Below are 20,202 nucleotides of genomic sequence, written 5' to 3'. Positions count from 1 at the left end.
TCTACACCCAGCATGGGGCTCAAACTCACAACCCCGAGATCCAGAGTCACAGGCTTTTCCAGTTGAGCCAGCCAGGTGCCCCCTAGAACTTTTAATAGTGACATTTGCTATGATGGGATTCTGCTTTTACTACAAAACCTTTGATTACTGTGAATTCCTTCCCTCCCTCCCTCCCTTTCTGAAGATTTTATTTATTTATTTGAGAGAGTGAGTGAGCAAGAGAGAGAGTACGAGCGGGTGGGCGGGGGGAGAAGCAGACTCCCCTGCTGACCAGGGAGCCAGACACAGAGCTGGATCCCCGGACCTTGAGATGATGACCTTAGCCGAAGGCAGGTGTTTAACCGACTGAGCCACCCAGGCACCCCTACAGTGAATTTCTAAGATCCGGTCTATGTTATTGAGTTCAGATGATATTCTTTCTGGTTATTTGAAGGTAGACTATGGTAAGTTAAATACCACTAAAATAATAATGCAACAAAGAAGTAATAGCTAATAATGCCTCAGCGGAGATAAAATGGAATACTTAAAGAAAAATACACCTCAGTCTTAAGGAAAGTAGAGAGGGAAAAGAAACAAGAAGATGCGACACATAAGGAAAAAGTTAGCAATAAGGCAGATTTAAATCCAAATTTATTGATATTGAATAAATCATTAATGGTCTAGCACTCCATTTAGAAGGGAGTGTCAGGTTAGGTCACTGTTATATGACCCATCTGTATGCTGTCTACAAGAAACTCACTTTATTTTTAACCTGCATCTTTGTAATTAAAAGGATAGAAAAAGATACTATATAAACACTGAGAATGCGGGAGTGACTATGTATTAGATAGAGGAGACTTCAGAACAAGGAAAATATTACAAGGGGTAAGAAAGTACATTTTATAATGAAAAGGGATCAGTTCATTGGGAAGACCCCGCAGTCCTGAATGTGTGTGCATCCAGTGATAGAGCAAAGGGAAACTGACAGCTGAAAGGAGCAACAGACAAATCCATATTGTAGTTGGAGATTCCAACAGTCTCTTTCAATAACGGATAGAACAAGCAGGCAAAAAAATCGGACATAACTATCAGTGGACTGTACCTAATTGACATTTATAGAATACCATGCCCACATTCTTTTCAAGTGCACAAGTAATATTTATCAAAATGGACTATATGCTGGACTATAAAACATGTTTCAGCAAATTTAAAAGGATTTAAGTTATAAGGAGTACTCTGACTACAACGGAATTAAATAATAAATCAAAAAGAAAAAGATATCTGGAAACTTGCCGAATATTTGAAAGTTAAATAACATACTTCTAAATAAATGTAGGTCAAAGAAGAATTCATAAGGGAAAAAAAAAAGAATTCACAAGGGAAATTAGAAGGTATTTTGAACTAAATGAAAATGAAAACATAGTATATCAGAATTTGTGGGATGCAGCTAAAAAAGTATTTTAGAGGGAAACTTAAAGCTTCCAAAGAAAACTCTAGGGTGCCTGGGTGGCTCAGTCAGTTGCATCTGCCTTCAGCTCAGGTCATGACCCCAGGGTCCTGGGATCGAGTCCCTCATCAGGCTGCCTGATCAGCAGGGAGCCTGCTTCTCCCTCCACCCGCCACCACCTCCACCCCCCGCCCCGTACGTGCGCATTCTTGTCAAATAAATAAATAAAATCTTAAATTAAAAAAGAGTCTAAGATTCTGCCTTCAGAAGATTCTGCCTTCAGAACTAGAAAAAGAGCAAACTAAGTAGAAGGAAAGAGAGAAAAAGCTGAAATAAATGAAATAGAAAGCAAATCTGAGTAACCCTGTATTTATTTCTAAAAATTGGATTTGTAGTTAAAAGCCTTTCCACAAAGTAAAGTCTAGACTCACATGGCTTTATTGGTGAATTCTATCAAACATTTAAGGCAGAAATAGTAACAAAATTTCCACAAATTTCAGAAACTACGAGGACAGTATTATCTTGATATCAAACCAGGCAAAGACATGAGGAAAAAAGAAAAGTATAGCTCAATATTCCTCATGAATATATACTCAGAATCATTAAAAAGTATTAGCAAATTGAATCTACATACACACACACACACTCATATGAAGGATAATACATCATGACTAATTGGTTTAATCCCAGTTGCAAGGTTAATTTAACATTAAAGTCAGTGTAATTCACCATATTAATAAAATAAAGCAAAAAAGCCAAATGACCTTGTAACAGATGCATGAAAAGCATTTAAACAAAGTTTACTAATTTGTGATAAAAACTTTCAGCTAACTAGGAATAGTAGGGAACTTCTTGGTCTGATAAAGGGAACCCTCAATCTGATAAAAGGCGTCTGTGGAGAACCTGTGGTGAACCTCATGCTTAATGGTAAAGATGGGATGCTTTCAACCCAGTGTCCAGAACAAGTCAAGGATATTTATTTCACAACTTCTGTTTAACCTGTTCTGAAGATCCTAGCTGGTGTATTAGGGCAAATAAAAGGAGTAAGCTCACAGATTGGAAAGAAAAAGTAAAACTATGTTTATTTTTTAGATGCCTTATAAATGACATGATTGCACAGGCAGAAAGTTCTTCTTTTAAAACGCTGCTTTAGCTGCATCCCACAAATTTTGATTAAAAAAAGCTGCTAGAGTTTAAATTTAGCTAGGATTCAAGATCAATTTATGAAAATCCGTTGTATTTCTGTATACTCGCAGTGTACAGTTGGCAGTTGAAATTTGAAAAGCAATACCATTTGTAGTAGCATCAGGTAATAGAAATATGAAAACATTCCCCAAGAACACAAAAGTGAGAATATTTGTTAGAATTCCTTGTGTTTTTTCCCACTTGATTTTTTATTTATTTTTAAATTTTTTAAATTGAAATTCAATTAATTAACATTACTGTATTATTTGTATGGGGTACAGGTCTGTGATTCATCAGTCTTGCATAATACCCAGTGTTCATTACAACACATACCCTTCCCAGTGTCCATCACCCAGTTACCCCACCCTCCACCTTCCTTCCCTTCAGCAACCGTCAGTTTACAAAAATATGGAACACTTCATGAATTTTCATGTCATGCTTGTGCAGGGGCCATGCTAGTCCTTTCTGTATTGGTCCGATTTTGGTATATGTGCTGCTGAAGCGAGCACTAGAATTCCTTGTACTAGAAGTTACCTTAATGCTCATTTCATTGATGAGGGCTTTGAAGTACAAAGGATTATAGAATGTTTATTTGTTTAAGTAATCTCTACACTCAGTGTGGGACTCGAACTCACAACCCCAAGATCAAGAGTTGGATGCTCCACTGACTGAGCCATCCAGGACCCCTGGTTTGGCATTTCTGAATTAAGCTCTACACCCAATGTCGGGCTTCAACTCATGATCCCGAGATCAGGAGTCATATGCTCTACCAACTGAGCCAGCCAGGCACACCCTGCATTTTTAATTTAGGTGAATGGTTCAAAGTCTTTACCTTTTAGTTATATCTGAAATATTGCAGCGTTGAATAATCTGACCTCTTTGTGGGGCAAACCATTTTATTGTAATATAAGCTTGACAGTTTATAGGGTGATTAAAACTGGTTGGCTTGGTCTCTAGACTGTTGGTGGGAATGCAAATTGGTACAGCCATTGTGGAAAAGATTATGGAGCTTCCTCAAAAAAATTAAAAATAGAACTACCCTATGATCCAGGAAATCACACTACTGGGTATTTACCTGAAAAATACAAAGACACTAATTCAAAGGGATACATGCACCCCTCTGTTTATTGCAGCATTATTTACAATAGCCAAACTATGGAAATAGCCCAGGTGTCCATCAATAGATGAATGGATAAAGATGTGGTGTATAGATAGAATAGAATTCAGTCATAAAAAAGAATGAAATCTTGCCATTTGTAACAACATGGATGGAGCTGGAGAGTATAATGCTAACTGAAATAAGTCGGTCAGAGAAAGACAAATACCACAGGATTTTACTCATGTGGTATTTAAGAAACAGAGCAAATGAGCAAAGGAAAAAGAGATAAAACAAGAAACAGACATCTTAACTATGGAGAACAAACTGATGGTTACCAGAGGGGAGGTGGGTGAGGAGGTGGGGGAAATAGAGGATAGGGATTAAAGAGTACACTTAACATGATTTAAAAAAAAAAAAAAAAAGGATGTGCACCTTTGATTGTCCTTCTAGTGATGAGTCCTTTTTACAGTGCTGTTGGGATAAACATTAAGTTGTGCAAAACTGATAGCAATGTGGAAAAAACGAAAAACAAAACTGGTTTGTTTAGTTGGTTAAAGTTTCCTTTTAAAGATGGACCTTGAGTATCCTCCTGTACTCCCAGAGAGGGGGAAAGCAGTAACTAATCTTCATTGAGCACCACCTGTATTTCAGGCATTGTTTTCCTCCCTCCCCAGTATATAATAGTATTTTATTTAATCCTTGCAATAGTCCTAAGCTGGGTCTTTTTTCTTAATCACAGTCGACAAGACCAGAGCTCATATATCATATAGCTTAAGGGATTTGTCTAGTTTCATACAGTGGCTCAGTGATTCAGTCTCATACCTATCTGATTTTAAACTGTTGGTACCAGCCGTTCTCAATAATTTTTCTGTTGGTCACACTCCCAGGCCATCCCATTCTTTCCCATTTAGGAAATGCAGTAAGTGAGATTAATTTTTACAGTGCTAACTTTGAATCTGTTCCTCATTTTAAGAGTAAATAACCCTAAAAAAATAGTCAGGGATGTAATTTGTGATACTCCTCACAGCTGATATGTCAAGACATTAATTTGTTTCTTTTTGTTTCAAGTAGGCTCCACACCCAGTGTGGAGCCCAGTGCAAGAGTCTAACTTATGACCTTGAGATTGAGACCTGAGCTGAGACCAGGGTTGGACGCTTAACCAGCTGAGCCACCCAGGTGCCCCAAGGCACCAGTTCTACAGTAGCTTTGGTGCACTTTAATCCAGGTCACTGTCTAGATTTTTTAATGGCTGTACTTAACTCTGAGCTATGAGCCATCCTGTGCCTTAGGAAATAATGTGCTTTAGGAGTATAAGTAACAGTGACCTAGCTAAGGTATTTACATGGGTTATACCCAGTGTACCCACCATCTTGATGATAGCTTAGTAGTGTAATTTTTGAAATTGGAATTGGTGGGTGAGCAAATGAGATTGCCATGCCTTAGTGGAAAATCTCTGAATTATCTTTTCCCAGACCAGATAGGTAGAAACTGGGAGCAGCAAAGATGTGTATGTAGGAGGTAGAGTCATAGGTCACATAAACTTAAAATCACTGTGTTAAATTCTAGCTTTTGAAGGGGCAGAGAGGGCATTGGGGTTGTCTGCCTGGCTTTCTTTCTTTCTTTCTTTCTTTCTTTCTTTCTTTCTTTCTTTCTTTCTTTCTTTCTTTCTACCTGGCTTTTTACAGATGAGTAAATTGAGGCTCAAAAAGAGCAGTTGACTTGGTAAAGGTTGTGCCACAGTCAATATACCAGTATATTGGGCTCTGCAATAGAAATTTTGTTACAGTTTCTTGTAGGAGATGGCAGTAGGTTTGTTTCTTACAGATTAATTAATGATCCTTTCAAAACAGTAAAAGCCAGAAACTTAAACTTACTGATCATCAGACTTTCTTCAGGGTTATATACTTCTTGGGTATTGGAAATTTGGATTATAGTGATCTTTATATTTTTGTTCTTACGACCATTTCTTCTGTGTTGTCTTTACTGTGAATGTGCCCCCAGGATTTTCTACAGAACTTCTGCTTTCTATCTGTAAATATTGAATTTGTATTTTTTATTTTTTTCAGATTTTATTTATTTGAGAGAGAGAGCACGAACAGGGTAGAGGGAGAGAGACGAGCAGACTCCCCGCTGAGCAGGGAGCTGGACGTGGTACTTGATCCCAGGATCCTGGGATCATGACCTGAGCCAGAGGCAGACGCTTAACTGACTGAGCCACCCAGGCACCCCTGAATTTGTAGTTTTTAATCTGTGAAGGAGTTTCTAAGCATAAGGTGAAAGGCTGAAGCTAAATTGCAAGCTTTATAATGAAATATGTAGTAGTCTCTATGATTTTTGCTTCTACATATGTTGAAGTCATACTCCTTTTCCTTACGTTTAGTTTTTTAATGATTAATTTTTAGTTATATAAGGAATGCATGCATACTTTTGTAATAATGAGAACTGCATAGAAAACACATTACTGATTTTGGTATGTAATTTTTACAGAAATTGAATCTTACTATTGTTCTGCAACTTGTTTATTTTTCATGCAACAGGTGATTTTGAGATCTACCATTTAGGTGAGGCTACATGTTCTTTAAACAGTCATCCTATAAACACATCTGTTAGGACAGTGTTTTGTCCCTTATTTAAAGAAATGTGAGGGGGTGCCTGGCTGGTTCAGCCAGTGGAGCATGGGACGCTTGATCTCAGAGTCATGAGTTCAAGCCCCACGCTGGGCATGGAGCCTACTTAAAAAAAAAAATAGGGGCACCTGGGTGGCTCAGTGGGTTCAGTGTCTGACTCTTGCTCAGGTAAGGTTGTGATCTCACAGTCGTTAGAGACTGAGTGGGAAGTCTGCTTGAAGAGTCTCTCTCCCTCTGCCCCTGCCCCGCTCGTCCATGCCTTCTTTCTCTGAAATAAATAAATCTTTTTAAAAACTAAAAAATATATGAAATGAGATAAAGGATTTGAAAATTAGCGGGGGGGGGTTGCCTGGGTGGCACAGCGGTTAAGCGTCTGCCTTCGGCTCAGGGCGTGATCCTGGCGTTATGGGATCGAGCCCCACATCAGGCTCCTCTGCTATGAGCCTGCTTCTTCCTCTCCCACTCCCCCTGCTTGTGTTCCCTCTCTCGCTGGCTGTCTCTATCTCTGTCGAATAAATAAATAAAATCTTTAAAAAAAAAAAAAAAGAAGAAAATTAGCAGGGGGAAACCTCATCCTTCCATAGCCGATCAGGAAGCTGTGGAGGGCGGGAGCACGTGTGGTGCTCCTCTCTGCCCACCACAGTTGCGGTCCCTCCCACGGTTGTAAGGACTTCCTGTATCTAGCAGAATTGCGCTGGATCTTTTTTTTTTGTTAACAGCTTTATTGAGATATGATTCACACAACATAACACTTCATCAATTAAAGTGTACCATTCAGTGGCTCAGTCTATTTGCAAAATTGTCCAACCATTACCACAATCAATTTTAGAACATTTTATCACCTCAAAGAGAAACCTTTACGCCTTAGATGTCACGCTCAAAATCCCCATCCCTCTTAGCTCTGGTCAACCACCAGTCCACTGTTTGTCTCTATAGATTTGCATATTCTGAACATTTCGCATCAGTGGAATCATACAGTACGTGGCCCTTTGTGAGTGGCTTCTTTCACTTAGCATCATTTTCAGCTTTCAGGGTTCATTTGTGTTAGAGCATGTATCAGTACTTTGTTTTTTCATTGCCAAATAATACTTCGCTGTATGGATATGCCATATTTTTTTAATCCATTCTTCAGTTTGATGGACATTAGGGTTTTTTCCCATTTTTTGGCTATTATGAATAATGGTGCTATGAATATTCATGTATGTATTTCTGGGTGCACTTACGTTTTCATTTCTTTTGGCTGTGTTCCTATGGGTGGAATTGCTGGATCTTATGGTTAAGAGATACTCTGTTAAAGGCTGGAGCTAATGTAAAACTCTAAGGATCTTTTTTTTCAGTCATTAGTTTAACCAATTTAGGTGCTGCCAGACTTTTCCAGTGTGGCTGTACCATTTTATATCCCTACCAGCAGTGCATGAGAGATAAACTTTCTCCATATCCTTGCTGACACGTTATTATCTGGTCTTTTTTTTCTTTTTCTATTTGTTATATGCACCAGGTCTTGAGTGAATTATGTGGACTTTATAAGCAGGTTTCTAGGAGAAAAGACAGTTAAAGGATTTCTTGTTTTTCTTATTGTTGAGCTTGCTTGTTGTCTGGAAATGGATATTATTAAATTACATGGTTAGGATTTGGCATGACTAAAATATTACTAAAAACCATTAATATTAATTAAGGATTTTCTTGACAGTGTATTGTAATATTTTTGTTTCCTTACTAAAACATAATTATCATTCATTTAAAATCATTTTTGGGGGGGGGTTAAAGGCTGCCTTTGTTGTTGTTTGACCTGGTATATTCACTATAATTTTCAGTTAATCTGATTTTTTGTTTGGGAGGAGGTTGGGTTTTTTTTTATTATTAAGTTTTTAATCCCACAATATAGTTAACGTACAGTGTTATATTTAATTTTACGTATACAATGTAGTGATTCAGCAGTTCTGTATATTACTCAGTGCTCATCATAAATGTATGCTTAATGAAGGCTTTTTCTTAAATGAGATATAATTGACGTACAACATTATATTAGTTTCAGATATACAAAAAAATCACCCCACTTTGATCATAATTAAATGGAAGTAAAAAATGAACTTCACTGTACTTACGCCACCCAAGTATGTTTGCTACAGTTATTATTAGAGTTAAGCCAGTTGATTCAGTTGAACGTTTTTTCTGGTTTTCGAGATTAGATAGCTTCACTTGGAATCGAGATTGATTATTATAGTAAAAGAGCTACCTCAGTTACTTCAGCCTATAGTTTTAAAGATTGTATTGGAATAGATTGAAATGGTGCCACCAGTTTGTAAATACATCGAGTTGATTTTATTCTTTAAAAAGAATTTTTCTTGGCGGCGGCTGGGTGGCTCAGTCGGTTAAGTGTCTGCCTTCAGTGCTCAGCTCATGATCTCAGAATCCTGGAATCAAGCCCCCCCCCCCCCCCCCCGCATTGGGCTCCCTGCTCAGCGGGGAGCCTGCTTCTCCCTCTCTCTCTGCTGCTCCCCCTGCTTGTGTGCATGCCCTCTCTCTCTGTTAAATAAATAAATAAAATCTTAAAAAAAAAAAAGAATTTTTCTTGAGAGTGTTGCTGAAGATGACTTTAAAAGTTAAAAGGGTACAGTGCTCCCTGCTAAATTGGGACCATTCTGGAAGTAATGTGATTTTGCCAGTTGCTGAGTATGTTTATTCTAATTGTGCATTCTGAAACTGGGGAAATAACCACATCAGTGTTCATGACCCACTGTTAGGTGGGCCTGAAATAAAATTCCACTGATCAGTGACATCTATAAGCCCCTCTTCTGACTGGTGAACTACAGTGATGTTTTGGGTCTTCTGGAATTAGTGTCTGTTCAGAGCCAGAGCCAGCATCCAGTAATTGTCAAAGAGTCTTTGATTATTTCATTTTACCCCATGCAGAGTCACCTTGGTAAAAGGCAGTGGTAGTCCTTTTGGGGAAAGCTTGTGGGGAGAAAGATTAGTGGTGTAAATTTTTGGTGGTATGGGGGATCCTTCCTCAAGGAGACCCCCTCATTCACTGGTTCTGGGTCTATAAAGTAACTCAAATCTTGGAATTGATTGAGGGGCCCTGGCTCTGTGTTTTTAATGATTGAAGTTATGCTTTTGTTCACTTGACCTAGACTCTCACTTATACAGCTCAGGTAAGAATTGTAGAGTTCCCATCTACTTAACTGTTGGGAACACTGATCAACTAACTAGCCAGTGCCCGAGGTCTCTGGGAGTCTGACTATTCTGACTGCTGCCTTGACTCTGCTATGGTATGTGAAAAGGTAGTGCTACTAATGACTGAAAAACAAAAGTATGGAAACCCTTATTTTTTATTTTTTTATTTTTTTCTTCCAAGTTTTTTTTTTTTAAGATTTTATTTATTTATTTGACAGAGATAGAGACAGTCAGCGAGAGAGGGAACACAAGCAGGGGGAGCGGGAGAGGAAGAAGCAGGCTTATAGCGGAGGAGCCTGATGTGGGGCTCGATCCCATAACGCCGGGATCACGCCCTGAGCCGAAGGCAGACGCTTAACCGCTGTGCCACCCAGGCGCCCCTTCTTCCAAGTTTTTATTTAAATTCAGGCTGGTTAACATATAGTTTAGTGTTGATTTCAGGAGTAGAATTTAGCGATTCGTCACTTACATATAACACCCAGTGCTCGTTGCAACAAGTGCTCTCCTTAATGCCCATTACCCATTTCGCCCATCTGCCCCCCCCCCCCCGCCCCCCGGCCATCCTCCAGTAACCCTCAGGTTGTTCCCTGTGGTTAAGAGTCTCTTATGTGGGCCCCTGGGTGGCTCAGTTGGTTAGGCATCTGCTTCAGCTCAGGTCATGATCCCGGGGTCCTGGGATTGAGCCCCACGTCTGGCTCCCTGCTCAGTGCGGGAGTCTGCTTCTCCGACTCCCTCCTGCTCCCCCTGCTTGTGCTCGCACTCTCTCTCTCTGTCAAATAAATAAATAAAATCTTAAAAAAAAGAAGTCTTATGGTTTGCCTCCCTTTCTGCTGTCATTTTTTTTTCTTTCCCTCCCCGTGTTCATGTTTTGTTTCTTAAATTTCACATGAGTGAAATCATATGGTATTTGTCTTTTTCTGACTGACTAATTTCACGTAGCATAATACCCTCTAGTTCCATCCACGTGGTTGCAGATGGCAAGATTTCATTCTTTTTGATGGCCGAGTAGTATTCGTGTGTGTGTGTGTGTGTGTGTGTGTGTGTGTACGTACACACACCGCACCTTCTTTATTCTTTTATCAGTTGATGGACGCTTGGGTTCATTCTGCTATAAACATTGGGGTGCATGTACTCCTTCGAATCTGCATTTTTGTATCCTTTGGGTCAGTAGCTAGTAGTGCACCTGCTAGGTGGTAGGGTAGTTCTGTTTCTTAACTTTTTGAGGAACCTCCGAACTGTTTTCCAGCATGGCTACACCGGTTTGCATTCTCACCAACAGTGCAAGAGGGTTCCCCTTTGGAGACCCTTAATTTTAATTAACATTAGGTATAGCCTTTAATGGAGTATCTTTACTACTCCATTTTGACCCTGTCATCAGCTGTGTTCCTCTGTACTCACTCAAGTGTAACTTTGTCTGCTGTTCTCTTTTGTCTTGAAAGGACTTCTAATTCCTTTTAAGATGCCATATAGTCCAAGGAGGAAATGAAAACTTTAGAAACTCAACAAATGTTGACGTTTTAAACTTTTACTGGAGTGAAAAGATTAACCTTTGGTCCCTACTTCTACAAGTTTTTCTAGTTTATATGGGCTTTATTCATGTGCTAAAAGCTGGTTGTCGACTTTTGTATCTTAACCTCAATTTTCATGGTCTTGTAACGGAAGTACTTTTTTAAGCTCTCCCCCCGCCAAAGTACCTTTTAAATATATTAGAAATGTGTTTTATTTTGTTTTTGGAAACCATACTTTCTTTTAAAACAAGAAAATTGTCTATTTTTTAAACCGTCCATTTGGTTTTTTACTTATGAAAAAATGATTAGTAGCAAGAGACAGGGTAAGTAGTTTAAATGTTGGCATAGAAAATGGGGCTTTCGCTGAGGAGTCCTATTATCATACATTGTTAAAAAAAAAATCCTTTCTAGCTTCTCTTTGAGGCTGAGATGACTCTTTGAATGGACAGTTTCCCCTCCCCAGTGACTTGGATGTTAGTAAATGTTTTTTTAAACAGCTGTTATATATCAAATATCAAGTGACAGACTGTTTTACTTGGAAAATAAATGAAAATACGATGTAGTTATTAAACTTATCTAATGTGGATGAAGACGTACCAAACATACAAGAGTATGAATTTACCGTTAGAATTTAAGGTTTCAGGAAAACTTAAAAAAAGAAACAAAGAGAACAAAACAGTAGAAATACAAGAAGAAATAAATATACTCCAAAACAGAAGCCTAGGAATTAATCCAGAGTTGGAAAATTGGGAAACAACAGGAAAAATTGAGGGAGTAAATTGGGTGTAACAAAAGATACCTACAAAGTGAGGACCTACAAAATGAAAACACTGGAAATGGATGTGTTATATCCTATTAATACGAAAGTCTCGGTAGAGTAAATAATTTCATTCAGAGCAGGAATTCATGTGACAAAATAAGATGTAAAAATGAGGATAGATTCCTGTAACCAAGGAAGAATCAAGATTATAAAATGATCTTTTCCTCTCTCTCCTGTTCTTTGAAGTAGGGCAAAAATCCACTCCCTAGTTACTGGTGGTCTATCCTGATCTTTCAAAGAATACTTTTCATGTTAAATAATAACATAGAAATAATAAACTCCAGTAGCAAAATCTGACAAATATGAGGAATTAGAAGTATAGCCTAATCTCATTTATGAATATATAGATGTTTAAATTCAAATAAGAGTATTAGCACATGGCTAGGAGATAATTCCTTTTTTTTTTTTTTTGTATGTCTTAGGTAGTTTATCCTAAAAATGCCAGACAAGTTATTTTAAAAATTGATTAATGTATCTAGAGTCAGTATAGCTCAAAGGCTAGTAGTACATATTTTGAAGCCACATTGCTTAGGTCTGGGTCCTGGCTCTGTGTCTCTTTTTTTTATTTTTTAAAGATTTTATTTATTTGAGGGGCGGGGAGAGGGAGAAGCAGGTTCCCCGCTGAGCAGGGAGCCAGATTGGGGGGGATGGGCTCTATCCCAGGACCCTGGGATCATGACCTGAGCCAAACACTTAACTGACTGAGCCACCCAGGTACCACTCCTGTCTCTGCTTCTTACCAGCTGTCTCGCCTTGGGGAGTTTACTAAGTTTTCTTATATATAGTTTTTTAATCTAAAAATGTGAGTAGTTATAGCAGCTGTCTTATAAGGTTGTGTGTTAGTTTGCCAGGGCTGCCTAATAGACTGGGTGGTTTAAAGAACAGAAACTTATTTTTCACTATTCTGGAGGCTGGAAGTCCAAGATCAAGGTGTTAGCTGGGCTGGCGTTTTTTCTGAGGCCTTCCCGCCTTGGCTCACAGATGCTCCCTTCTCACTGTGTCCTTGTTCCTTCTCACTGTGTCCTCGTTATGATCTTTCCTCAGTGTGCGTGGATGCCTGGTGTCTCTGTGTCCTAATTTCCTCTTTATAAGGCTGTCAGTCATATTGGATTAGGGCCTACCCTAACAATCCCATTTTAACTTAATTACTTCTTTTAAAGGCTCTTTTTTTTTTTTTTTTAAGATTTTATTTATTTATTTGACAGAGACACAGCCAGTGAGAGAGGGAACAGAAGCAGGGGGAGTGGGAGAGGAAGAAGCGGGCTCCCAGCGGAGGAGCCCGATGTGGGGCTCGATCCCAGAACTCGGGGGCCACGCCCTGAGCCGAAGGCAGACTCTCAACATCTGAGCCACCCAGGCGCCCCTCTTTTAAAGGCTCTTATCTCCAAATATATTTTGATGTACTGGGGGTTAGGGCTTCAGGGTAAATTGTAGGTAGACACGGTTGAGCCCATTAAAACAGTTTGTTACCAGGATTAAATGTGATATAGGATACTTTACCTATGTAGCAATTGTTACGTAAGTATCATTTATCATTATTACTTAACTCTAGCAAGTAAATAATACATTTAAAAAACTCACAAAAACTTTTTATTTCAAAATAATTACAGATACAAAGGGAATTGGAAAATTTGTATAGGGAGGTTCCATGTACTCTTCCTCCCCCAGTGTAACCGTCTTGCATAGTTATAGTACAGTAATAAAACCAGGAAATTGACATTGGTGAAGTTCACACAACTCATTCAGATTTCACATAATACACCCACCATTTGTGTATGTGATTGTGCACATCTGTGTACTTTTATCATTTGTGTAGCTGCTTGTAACCACAATCAAGGTGCAGAACAGCTCCATCACAAGGCTCTCTTGCTACTCCTTTGTATTCACCCCCACCTACTCTTCCTTGAAATCCTAACTCATGACAACCACTAATCTGTTTCCATCCCTATAAATTCATTATTTCAAGAAGTACGTGTATGTATATTACATATATAATATAAAAATGGAATCATACAGTGTATATTCTTTGGAGATTGGCTTTTTTTTTTTTTAAGATTTTATTTATTTGAGAGAGTGAGCGAGAGAGAGTATGAGTGGGGGGAGAGAGAGGGAGAAGCAGACTCCCCTGATGAGCAGGGAGCCCAATGTGGGGCTCAAAGCGAGGACCCCGGGACCATGACCTGAGCTGAAGGCAGACACTTAACCGACTGAGCCACCCAGGTGCTCCAGAGGGATTGGCTTTTTTTACTTGGCATAATTTCCTGAAGTCCATCCAAGTTGTTGGGTGTATAGATAGTTCACTCCTTTTTACTGCTGAGTAGTATTCCATGGTGTGGGTATACCACAGTTTGTTTAACCACTTACCCATTGAAGGGCATTTGGTTTCTTTCCAGGTTTTGGCTCTTATGGGTGTTGATTTTGTAAGTTCTTTATAGATTTGCTTACTAACCCTTTATCTGATATGTCATTTGCAAATATCTTCTCCCTTCCTGCCCATTTCTTAACTGGATTATTTGTTTTTTAGGTGTTGAGTTTGGTAAGTTCTTTATAGATTTTGAGGTTTTGGCTGTTACGAATAAAATCATTATGAACATTTGTGTACAGGCTTTTACATGAACATTACTTCTCTGGAACAAGTGTCCAGTAGTATACAGTTCCTGGGATATGATATGTGTTCAGTACATTTTTAGTTTTAAAAGAAACTACCAAACAGTTTTCCAGTTGGCTGTACCTTTTTATATTCTCACCAGCAATGTATGAGCGATTCAGTTTTTCTATGTACTTGCCAGCATTTAGTCTTGTCACATATTTTATTTTAGTATTCTGATAGGTGTATAAGGACATTTAATTGTGGTTTGAATTTGTATTTCCCTAGCAGCTAATGACATTGAACATCTTTCTCAGGCTTATTAGCCCATCTTTATGTGTTCGTCAGTGAAATGGCTGTTCATGTCTTTTTGCCAGTTTTCTAATTGGATTAAAATTTTATTGAGTTTTGAGTTTCTTATATAGTCTAACTTTAACCCCTTTGCCTGATCTGTGGTCAGCAGATATTTTCTTTTAGCCTGTGATTTTTCTCTTTGTCCTACAAGGTCTTTGCTGGGGAGACGTTTTTCATTTTGAGGAGGCTCCATTTGTTAACTTTTCGTTTTATAGATCAAGGTTTTGGTGTCAAGTCTAAGACCTCTTCACCTAGTCCTGTGTTGTGAAGATTTTCTCCCATTTTTTCCCCTAAACATCTTGTGGTTTTGTTTTACATTTAAGTTCTTTTTTAAGATTTTATTTATTTATTTGAGACAGTGAGAGAGAGAGAGAGAGCCTGAGCAGGGGCAAGAGGCAGAGGGAGAGAGAGAAGCACTCCCCACTGAGCAGGAAGCCTGATACCGGGCTCAGTACCAGGGCCCTGGGATCGTTACCTGAGCTGAAGGCAGGTGCTTAACCGACTGAGCTGCCTACGTGCCCCTACCTTTAAGTTCTTGATCCCGTTTGAGTTAGTTTTTTAAATAAGTTATAAGATTTAAGTTGAGGTTCATATTTTTGTCTGTGGATGGCTAATTGCTCCAGCACAAATTTGTTGAAAAGTCTATCAAATTGTTTTTGTGCTTTTGTCAAAAATTAGTTGGGCATATTTGTGTGGGTCTGTTTTTATCAGTTGTGAAAATTAAATGTGCTAATATAGAATGCCCAGCCCGTACAAGTGCTATGTAAGTGTTGGCTGTTATTATTCTTACAATGGCAAATAAGTAGTAACTCTTAAAAAAGCATTTGGATGAACTCAACAACCATCCCAACTTTCTAATTTAAAAAACAATACAGTTTTTTTTTAAGATTTATTTATTTATTAGAGAACGTGAGTGCACACGCGTGTGAGCTGGGGGAGGGGCAGAGGGAGAGAGAATCTCATGCAGGCTCTATGCTCTATCCCATAACCCTGAGATACGAGCCGTTCAGAAGCCAAGAGTCAGACACTTAACCTACTGAGCCACCCAGGTGCCCCAATGCACCTTTTAAAAACAGCTTTAATTGTGGTAATATACATCTAAAATTTGCCATTTTACATTCTAACTAACAGCACACAAAGGTTCCAATTTATCCACATCCTTGCTAGCACTTATTACTTTCCCCCTTTTCTGGATAATAGCCATCCTAATGGGTGCAGGGTGCTATGGTATTTCATTGTAATTTTGATTTGCATTTCCCTAATGATTAGTGGCATCTCTTCATGTTCTTCTTGGCCCTTTTATGTCTCTTTGGAGAAATGTCTGTTCAAGTCCTTTGTCCTTTTTTTCTAAAAAAAAAATTTTTTTTTAATTTTTAAATAAATTCTATCCCCAGTGTGAGGTTGGAACTCATGACCCTAAGATCAAGAGTAGCAAGCTCTACCAACTGAACCAGCAGGTGCCCCTACCCAGTTTTTAATCAGATTGTTTGTTGTGTTCTTATTGATTTGTAGGAATTCTCTGTATAGTTGGATATTAACCCCTTAGCGTAGGATACATGATTTGCAAATATTTTTTCCGATTCTGTGGGTTACCTCTTGACTCTATTGATCATGTTCTTTGGTGCACAGAGGTTTTTAATTTTGGTATAGTCCAATTTGTCTGTTTTTTGTTGTTGTTGCCTGTGTTTTCGGGGTCCTCAATTTTGAGTTAATTTCTGTATGTGGCATAAGGTAGGGTCCAGCTTATTCTTTTGTATGTGAATGTCCAGTTTTCCTGACACCATTTGTTGAGAAGATTGTCCTTTCATCATTGAATGGTCTTGGCATCCTTGTTGAAAATCAAGGTTGAAAGTCATTATGCAGGACACCTTAAACTTACACATAGCTGTGTATCAGTTATATCTCAGTAAAACTGAAAAAAAAATCTGCAAAGAAAAAATTTGTGGTGGGAGGAAAGAAAACCATTTGACCATATATGCAACGGTTTATTTCTGGGCTTTCAATTTTATTCCATTTGTCTGTATGTCTGTCTTTATGCCAGTGCCATCTTGTTCGGATTATTACAGTTTTGTAGTGAGTGTTGAAATCAGGAAGTGCGAGACCTCCACCTTTGTTCTTTTACGGGATTGTTTTGCTATCCGAGGTATTACTACAGCCTTTAATGGTGTAAAGCACTAGCAGAGTTATGTTGAAAAAGAACAAAACAGTGTTCTTTAGGCTTATTATTTCTGTTGTTTTATTCAGTGCAGTAAAATGTGAAACAAGATCTATAAATTGTAGAAAGGAAGGTATACACTTATTATTTATAATAAGGAACAAACAGATGATTAGAAAGAATAATTCAGTAAAGTGATTTAATAAAATATATGAAAATTACATAATTCCTGAACATCAGCAGTATAAGAAAAAATCAGAAAAATTGAGTCCCAGTTATTAGAGCTTCAAAGATATGATGATGTTACGTGGTGAATGGGAGTTAAACTTGATGGGCCATAAGCCTTTATGCCTTGGGGTTTAATTTACCCCTGTGGATGATGATTGAAGTCAGAGGCCTGAACTGGATCTGTGTAAAGCTGGAAATTGGGAAGGGGCAAGCCTTGCCTATGACCTAGGACTGCTAAAACTGCTCACTGGCCCAGGACGTAGGACAGAAGTGAGCAACTTATATGGATTGTGGCTGTTTAAAGCCACCTGCGGAAAATGAGGTGCTTGGGGCGCCTGGGTGGCTCAGTCGTTAAGTGTGTGCCTTCGGCTCAGGTCATGATCCCAGGGTTTTGGGATCTAGCCCCACATCGGTCTCCCTGCTCAGTGGGAAGCCTGCTTCTCCGTCGCCCAGTCCCCCTGCTGGTGTTCCCTCTCTTGCTGTGTCTCTCTCTGTCCAATAAATAAAAAAAAAAAATCTTTTAAAAAAAAAAGAAAGGAAAAGAAAATGGGGTGCTTGACTGGCTCATTCGGTAGAACATGTGACTCTTGATGTCAGGGTCATGAGTTCGAGTCGCATGTTGGGTGTAGAGATTACTTTAAAAAGAAAGAAAAAATTTAAAAGCCACCTGCAAGAAATGGAAAACTTCAACCTTGTGTGGAAATCTTGGGCAAGGCAACTAATGTATAAATGTGTTTGGAACTAATGAATGTTACAGGCCACTGGCAGAGGCAGACATTAAACTGCTTTTGGGACTGCTCCTTAACCCCTGAAATGTGGAAGACGCTGCCAAAGTGAGCATGAACTCATACAAAACTTACAAAACACCTTATTACAAAGATGCATCAGATGGGAAAATCAGCAATTGAGGAACTGATAATAATAGACTAGTTTGTAAAAACATTTGATTATCTAATATATAGTCCATATTCAGTTTCTGCCTTTGTCCCGTAATGTCTTTTATAGCTGTTTGGTTTTGCCTTGTTTTGATATTCAGGGTCAGAGCAAAGGTCGTTCATTTAATTTAGTCATACCTTTATCCTCTTTTAACTTAGTTGAGTTTCCCCTGCCATTTTTGTTTGTTTTTTAGTGAGGGTGACATTTTTGAAAGGTAACATTCAGTTTGCCTAAAAACTTTTGGTTAGCTCTCTTACTAGACAGTAAGCTGTTTTAGAACAGGGTATATTTGTCATTTATCCCTGCTAATTAAATTTAATCTAATGATTTTATGATAATGTGGGATGCTGTGCTTCAGAAAAGGACAGTAAAAGGGAGGACTTAGTAATTCTTAATCCTTTTCTCTTTCGGTTAGACAAACATACCCAAGGAACCATAAGGATCCTTGGGCCTCTTGCATGACATTTCAGATACTACGGTGGCCCTCACTGTTATGTGCGCTCTGCAGTTTTTCCTTACCAGTAATTGTGAGTAAAACAAACAGGTTCTTCAGTTCTCTCTTGTCTGTGTAGTTGAAATACAGTATATGGTTTTATTACTCTCCAAGGGAAAAAATGCTTCATAATGGTTACACTAAAGGTAATTCATGAACAGAATATTTTTAAAATCTGGGCATAGGAATATTCAATTTAAATTATTGTAGAATTCTTATGTAAATAAAACTTTTTTCTCATTCAGAACATTGTGGAACTCTGTCATTATAGGATTAAGACTTTTGTTGTTTTATCACTGGGAGTACATGATTTGATTTCTTCTCCCTAGTTTCACTTTATTATTTTTCTTTTTCTTTTTTTTTTTTAAGATTTAATTTTTTGACAGAGCATAAGCAGGGGGAGTGGCAGAGGGAGAGGGAGAGGGAGAAGCAGGCTCCTCGCTAAGCAGGGAGCCAGGTGCGAGGCTTGATCCCAGGACCCTGAGATCATGACCTGAGCCGAACGCAGACGCTTAACCGGCTGAGCCACCCAGGCGCCCCTCACTTTATTATTTTTCTTTGCAGCTTTACAAGTGTCTCACTATGAAGCTCTCTGTTACCGTGTGTTAATTATACTTGAAAAGTAGTGCTTTAAGAATAAGGTGAAAGGAATACTTAATACACCCTAGTAGGAATGCAAATTGTTTCTGAAGTAAGCCTAATAACTTGTTTTTTAACAGCTTTATTGAGATATAATTCGTTTACTGTACAATTTACCCCTTTTAAAATCTGCAGTTCATTGTTTTTTTAGTATATTCATGGATACATACAACCATCAACACAGTTTTAGAACATTTTTATCACCTCAAAACCCCATATTCTTTAGCTGTCACCCCCATCCCCCCTTTCCCCCCCACCTCGACCCTAAGGAACCACTTAATTTACTTTCTGTCTTAGCTTTCCCTAGTCTAGGTTTTCATATGAATGGAATCATTTGATATGTGGTCTGTTGTGACTTTTTTTTACTTAGCAAATGTTTTCAAGGTTCATCTGTACTGTAGCGTGTATCAGTACTTGATTCTTTTTTATGGCTAAATAATATTCCATTGTAGGGATGTACCATATTTTGTTTATCCATTTATCATTTGGGTATTTGGGTTGTTTCTACCTTTTGGCTTTTGTGAATAATGCTGCTATACATTTGTGTCCAGGTTTTTGTGTATATTCATTTCTCTTAATTATATACCAAGGAGTAGCATTCTGGGTCATATAGTAATTATGTTTAATTGTTTGAGGAACTGCTTGTATTTGAAAGCAGCTGTACCATTTTGTGTTCCCACCAGCAATATATGAGGGGTCTGATTTCTCCACATTTCTTGCAGGCACTTTTTTTTTAAAATCAAGTATAATTAACACACAGTATTATATTAGTTTCAGGTATATAATACAATGATTCAGCAATTCTATACATTTCTTAGTGCTCACTGCCAGCACTTTGTTACTGTCTTTGTTAATATAGCCATCCTCGTAGGTGTGAAGTAGTGTCTCATTTTGGTTCTGATTTGTGTTTCCCCATTAGCTAATGATGTTGAACTTCTTTTCATGTGCTTATTGACCATTTGTATGT

The 20,202-nt window shown here is 38.4% G+C and overlaps 1 protein-coding gene and 1 non-coding gene across 8 annotated transcripts in view; one reads left to right on the top strand and one right to left on the bottom strand.

Moving 5' to 3' along the window:
* TLK2 (tousled like kinase 2) overlaps nucleotides 1-20,202 on the top strand; it is a 107,310-nt gene that overhangs the window by 17,077 nt on the left and 70,031 nt on the right. The gene's annotated exons all lie outside the window — the stretch shown is intronic.
* On the bottom strand, nucleotides 3,014-3,120 carry LOC123803261 (U6 spliceosomal RNA). The gene has a single exon (XR_006782797.2). It is a non-coding gene; the product is annotated as a U6 spliceosomal RNA (small nuclear RNA).

This window comes from Ursus americanus, chromosome 23 (assembly GCF_024610735.1).
Source record: "Ursus americanus isolate L20-20 chromosome 23, mUrsAme1.1.p, whole genome shotgun sequence".
Classification (NCBI taxonomy): domain Eukaryota; kingdom Metazoa; phylum Chordata; class Mammalia; order Carnivora; family Ursidae; genus Ursus; species Ursus americanus.
This window is presented reverse-complemented; position numbering and strand designations above follow the sequence as displayed.